This window comes from Scylla paramamosain, unplaced genomic scaffold (genome assembly GCF_035594125.1).
Source record: "Scylla paramamosain isolate STU-SP2022 unplaced genomic scaffold, ASM3559412v1 Contig49, whole genome shotgun sequence".
Taxonomy (NCBI): domain Eukaryota; kingdom Metazoa; phylum Arthropoda; class Malacostraca; order Decapoda; family Portunidae; genus Scylla; species Scylla paramamosain.
Genome location: NW_026973714.1, coordinates 652,567 through 659,288, shown reverse-complemented (window position 1 = coordinate 659,288; position 6,722 = coordinate 652,567). Strand labels below are relative to the sequence as shown.

The following is a 6,722-nucleotide window of genomic DNA, read 5'->3' as shown; positions in this document are numbered from 1 at the left end:
AGGATAAGTCGTTGCGCACATAGACACAACATTCAGCTTTGGACTGAATATGGAGACAGAAAGTAGGAGGGAACAGAAATTGGGTTACTGTCAGTTGCCTCAGTGAGGAAAAGATGATGAGGTTTAGTAGAGGAGAGGTGGTATTCTACTGATTGAAAATTAGATCTAGGACCACAAATGTTACAGAAGTTAATGAAGAAAAAAAAAAAATAAATAAATAAAAATAATATATATATATATATATATATATATATATATATATATATATATATATATATATATATATATATATATATATATATATATATATAAGCAGTCAATTTCTTCATGTTTATGTCTGTTACATAGTTATGCTGGGTTAATATTTGTGTGTGCAGATATCTAAACTCAGGAATCTGAGTGGTTGTTCTGTTGCCCTGCTGGCCCCATGAAAGCTGATGCTTTACCATATTTGGTTGTGATATTTACACTACTGTACTTTAAGTTAAAAATGGTAATAATTTCCAAAATGTAATTTTTTTTTTTGTTCTTTTCTTACATAATGTGTCTCCCTCCCTGTCAGGGACTGGCAGTTCTGCAAATGCTGTTAGTGACAGCATCCGTAGGACAACAGTGTAGGTGGTGTCCTCTGGAGGTCCTTCACCTGCATGGAGCTAAGTCCACCTGTTGCAATACTTGAATGCGTAAGTACTCATCTTGAAGATTTTAATCACTGCAGTGGTCACCATCTCAGACCTGACTGCCACAGGTACTTACTGTACACACTGCTATCTATAATCCAGTGCTTAGCAGGTTCTTGGTTATGGTTATCAACTATCTGGGTAAATTTTACACAGCATCAACCTTAAATTACAACATGTACACAACAGCAAACTTTGGAGGGGTTTTAAGCATTGCTACCATCAGTCCAACCTACCTGACCAACCTAACAACCTACCCTAACCTAATTCTCCCTCAACAATGTAGAACATTTATTTAACCTCAACAGTGTAGAACATATTTAAAATAATATTTTTTTCTAGAAGTTTGGGTCCCAAAGGGTGAGCAGAAAGAAACAATTTTTATCTCCCATTATGCAACAAAGTCATTTAGGGAATTTGGTCATATTACTTAAAGCAGTGTCCAAAACATTAGTTAACTAAATTCCATATGCAGTTTACAGTTTGGTCAAGATAAAATAATAAGCAAATATGCTGCTAATGGGCAAATTTTTACTCTCTCCAGTTTTCTAATGTGGATGAAACTATTTATTTCTCGTATTTTTTTGCCTGTTTTGAATCAATATGGTTCTTGTTTTTATGGAAATCATGAGCCACTACTTTTTACTCCCTGACCCACCATCCCCTCAGAAACTGATTATTTGCAGTAAACAAAAGCAGTTAATACAAAACAGACTGATATGTACAAGAAAAAGGTAGATTGGCCCTCACAAATAAGCAGCCACTCACTGTGGCCACCAGCCAGCTGTCATACACCACCACCTAATCCAACCAAGTTAACCAAACTAACCTATGTAATCTAACAGAACGAAATAACATAACCTAACCAAACAAACCTAAACTAACTTGCCTCCCAAAAATAGATGTTTAAAAATTGCCATCAGCATTATAAATAATTTGCAGTGGGTAAATATGGGTTTAAATTACTCAATGACAATCTCTATCTGATGAGAAAAGTAAGAAAAGCCATGTTGAGACTGGTGAAAGAGTGAAAGAATTCCCTACTGTGTGGCCTGGAACCATAAGCCATAACTTCACTCACTGGCAGGAGCACTCACACCTGTTTGGTTATATCACAGCAATTCCATCCCTATAGCTCTCTAGGCCCCTGATGTGTCAACCACACCATGCTAGGTTCGCAACTATGCTAACAAGAGTGTGATAGGCAAAGCTGATGAACTCACTAGTGCCTGTAGCATGATGATGTTCTGCAGCAGCCTTGCTCTTCACGTGGCTCCGTAGGTCCTTAAACTTCCTCAGAGCTACCCACTCGGCTGACTGCGTTCACACGAGCAGCCACCTCCTCCCAAGTCTTGTTCTTTTTTGTGGTGATTCTATTGTCCAGCCTTTCCAGAATCACTGCAGCCTGATTTTACACCTCCTCCACCAAGGCTAAGGTCTCGGTGTCAGTGAACCAAGGTCTTATTTTCTTAGGAGGTTTGCTGGCCATGACTGGAATACTATGATTGGTGGCTGTGGGCACATAACAGTTTGTAAACAATGTCTCATGGCATTCTTGGTGATAACACAAAACCTTCCTGTGATTGGCTGCCTTGTGTGTTACATTGAATCAGTGACATATCGCCTCCAGCAGCCAATGAGCACTCTTAGATGCATCCTGATGCTTCCTCCTCTGGGCAGCAATGACTGCTGCCACTGCTGCTGCTTGATCAAGGAGTGAGGATCCACACTTCCAGATTCTAACAATGCAACACCAGACATCCCTGTAAAGGATTGACATTGATGATTGACAAATTTAAAACCCTTTGAGGGAATGAAATGCAATAAAACTCAAGTGAAGACATGATCATCTTTATATTTGACCTTATAACTCTCCTTAACAAATGTTCCTTTGTCAAAACCTTAAATTACTGAAAGACATGTGATGGGAATATAGAAAAATGGGTATGTAAAATCTTTAGGAAGTAAAAAAAACTTCATATGAAAGAACAAGATCTTCCAAATGAATTTATCTGAGTATGTTATGTTAACTTATGAAGTAATAATAATAATAATAATAATAATAATAATAACTATTCTCATTAAAAAAGTTATTGAAAACCCCAGTACCTAAATCCCAATACCTAACATTATAGCACTTAAAGGATACATCAATACTTATACTACGATTGCAATGATGCTAATAACATACTGTACACCATGTTACAAGTGCAGATTGCTCCTTAAGAAATTAGAAAAACTATTGGGCTGTTTTGCACACTATTTACCTAAACATGTGTAGCACCATCCTCAAAAACAAAGATAATTTCTTCATCACACCTGAACTTGTACTTTGCATGAACAAAACATATTTGAATTGTGTTGATCTATTTATGTAATAATTTGCTATATACATATTATGTAACCTAACAATTTCCACATCCGTACATTCTAAAAGAACATGAAATTCTTCTCCTACTACCTCAGCATTACACTTGTTATATACCCTATCTTCTCTACTGATACCTTGATACCTACCAACATTTACAGGAAGTCCATTATTACAAGTTTTAAATTTAGTCACTAATAATCTGTCACCCTTTGTTAACTTTTCTAAATATTGTTCTCTGCCAAAATCTGTCTTAAACACCCTATAATTACTACTTAATGATTTTGTTTCAAAATTATGATGCCAAGTTACAAGCCACTGATCTTTCAATCTCTGTTCCACAGCTTTCTTCACCCATCTTGAATTAGGAACATCTTGCAACAACCACATACCAAACATTCCACAGTCATTACAAATATTCTTTATACAAGCTAACCATGGAGAAGTATAAAGCCCTAACCTATCCAGCTGCAATAGACATTGGTACATTACATAACACAATTTAGTATTTTTACCTGAAATTAGCCTAGACCAATAACCTATCATTTTTTTCTTTATATAAATATCAAGTGGAAATACACCCAGTTCACCATACACCATGTCATTACAAGTATTCTTATGAACACCCAAAACCTGTTTTAGAAATTTCATGTACATATACTCTAACTCCCTAGCAATATGGTAACCCCAAATTTCAGATGCATAAGTCAATATAGGTAACACCGTGGCAGTAAATAATTCGAGTTGTATATCCACTGGCAAGTCAAACTTCCTACACTTACTTATTTATTAATGAGTACATTGCTCCTGTGGCTGTCTCTTTTAGCTCCAGCTCACCTTTGTGAAACCTCCAATTATAATTTAATAACACTCCAATATACTTATACTCTGTCACTACTTCATTGTTTTTACCACCAAATTCAAATTCATAGATAAATTTTCTCTTCCCTACTTTTGTTTTGTTACAATTTAGCTTCAATTTCCATTCATTACAATATAAATTCAGAGCAACCAGTGCCTGCTTCATTCCATCCTCACTGTCACACAAAATAACTGTATCATCTGCATACATAATAACAAATAGTTTAAGGTACATGTTTAAGAAATCATCACCAAAATTTACATAACTGCAATTATATTCAATTAATTTACTTTCAATATCATTCAAATAAAAAGCAAAAAGCACTGGTGATAAATTTTCCCCCTGTCTTAACCCTACATTGCAAACAAAGGTGTCTGAAATCTCCTGGTTAAGCATGACACATGATCTGATATTATCATACATATTTTTTATTACATTTAAAATTTTCCCTTGCACCTTTTCCTTCACAAGCTTACACCATAAACCTTCACGCCATACCATATCAAAGGATTTCTTGTGATCAACAAATAAACAAAATAGCTTTCTCTTTTTCCAGTTAAATAATCAATTACACATTTCAACAAAAATATATGATCCAGAGTGGAATATCCATGTCTAAAGCCCGCTTGTGTTTCATTAATGATAGATAAGGTGTTTGAATAATCATAAGTCTTTCATTAAGTATGGAGGTGAAGAGCTTCCCCATGCAGCTAAGTAAGGTGATGCCCCTGTAATTACTAACGTCCTGGATGTCTCCCTTGTTTTTATAGAGTGGCACGATTGTACCCTATTTACAACAGGAAGTGTACTTTGTATCTTACATTTAATTCTTGCATGTAGTCCACAGTGTACATCAGTGTGTGTGTATTAACCTAGCCGTATTGTACAGGGCACGAGCCAAAGCTCATTTTGTCCTTTCTCCATAACCATATTTATCTGGTTTGTCTTTAAACACTGTTAACCACAACTACTTTTTCCTTCAAATCATTCCAGATTTCAATAGTTCTATATGGGAAGCTGTATTTCTTGACGTTGCTTGAACATACACTCCTTTATTTTCTTCCCATGCCTCCTTGTCTGTCTCTCTCCCTGCTCCATCTGTGGTACCAAGTCATTTCTGTCTGTTCTTTCTGTATTGTTTACTATTACTAATTTGTACATTGTTATCAGGTCTCCTCTTTCTCTTCTCCCTTGTAGTGTTGGTAATCCCATCTCTTCAAGTCTTTCTTCATAGCTTAAGTCTTTTAATTCTGGTACCATCTCTGTCGCTATCCTCTGTATTCTTTCCAGTCTCCGTATGTCTTTTTTCTACATGGAGCTCAAACTACTGCTGCATGTTCAATTTAGGATGTATCATGCTTATTATAACTTGCTTCATAATTTCTTTATCTAAATAGTTAAACACCACCCTAATGTCTACCAACAAGATGTATATAGAGCTAAATATTCTGATTATGTGCCTTTCAGGTGATAGTGTGTCCTGAATCATTACTCAAAAATCTTTTTCCTCATTACTTTTTGTTATTATTTCTTCTCCCATTTTGTAATTCCATGAAGGTCTCTTTTTACTTTTCCTATTTCCATCATGTGGCATTTTCTGGCATTAAATTCTAGTTTCCATCTTTGGCTCCATGCATGTATCTTGCCAATATTCTTTTGTAATTCCTTGCTGTCAGTTTCATTCTTTATTTTCATTATTTTTGCATCATCAGCAAAAAGATTTATATAACTATATAGATGCCCTGTCATATCATCTACATATATCTGAAACATAATAGGTGCCAACAAAGACCCTTGCGGTACCCCACTTGTCACTTTCTGCTAACTTGAATTAGCATCTCTAATTACTGTTGTCACTTCCCTCCCTTGTAAATAATCCTCCATCCATCTCAATGTTGCTCCCTTTAGTCCTTCTCCATTCTCTAGCTTCCACATAAGACTCTTAAGGGGAACTTTATCAGATGCTTTTTAGAGATCCTGGTGTACCGGATCAACCCATCTCTCACTTCCCTCCCTTGTAAATAGTCCTCCATCCATTTCAATGTTGCTCCCTTTAGCCCTCCTCCATTCTCTGGCTTCCACATACGACTTTTGTGGGGAGCTTTATCGGATGCTTTTTTGAGATTCAGGTATACCACATCAACCCATCCGTCCCTCTCTTGCACTCCATCTATTACTCTCATGTAGAAGCTCAGTAGATTTGTGACACTGGATCTTCCTTTCCTGAATCCAAATTGCTTTTCTGTAATAATCTTTTCATCTTCTCAATACTGCACCAATCTGTTTTTAATTACTATTTCACAAAGCTTGCTTCCAATACTTGTTAGTAACACTGATCCATAATTTAATGTTTCCATTTTATTTCTCCCTTTGTGTATTGGCACTACATTAGCTCTTTTCCATTGCCTTGGTTCCTGAGGCATTACTAGTGTTGTGATTAACAAGTAGTTTATCCACATGAAGATTTGTATGTTGAGGTATAAGAACTGGACATGGAGATGAATACAGCAAATGTTGGAGTTGCAAGGGATGTGCGTTCTGGAAGGTTCCTTGCAACTCGTTTTGCTCAAAACTCATCATAATTTTTTGGTAACATAAAAAAAATTGCATATTCCACAATGTAACACCACACCAGATCTTGTCGTACTGCTGGCGGAGGTAGAAGGGAGTGGGCCCATATTCTTCACTGAGATATGCAATGTGTCACAGTTAAGACAGATGTGTATCACAACTTTGAACACTTTTCATAATACATTTATCAGAAGTCTGTCATAAGTGTCTTGCCAGATGTAGCGCTTACTTATTTTAAAAT

At 36.1% G+C, this 6,722-nt stretch overlaps 1 long non-coding RNA gene across 1 annotated transcript; it reads left to right on the top strand.

The window, feature by feature from the left end:
• The first annotated feature begins 321 nt into the window (after nt 1–321).
• On the top strand, nt 322–2,523 carry LOC135098174 (uncharacterized). The gene is made up of 2 exons (XR_010266641.1): nt 322–683; nt 2,314–2,523. It is a non-coding gene; the product is annotated as an uncharacterized LOC135098174 (long non-coding RNA).
• The last annotated feature ends 4,199 nt before the right edge of the window (nt 2,524–6,722 follow it).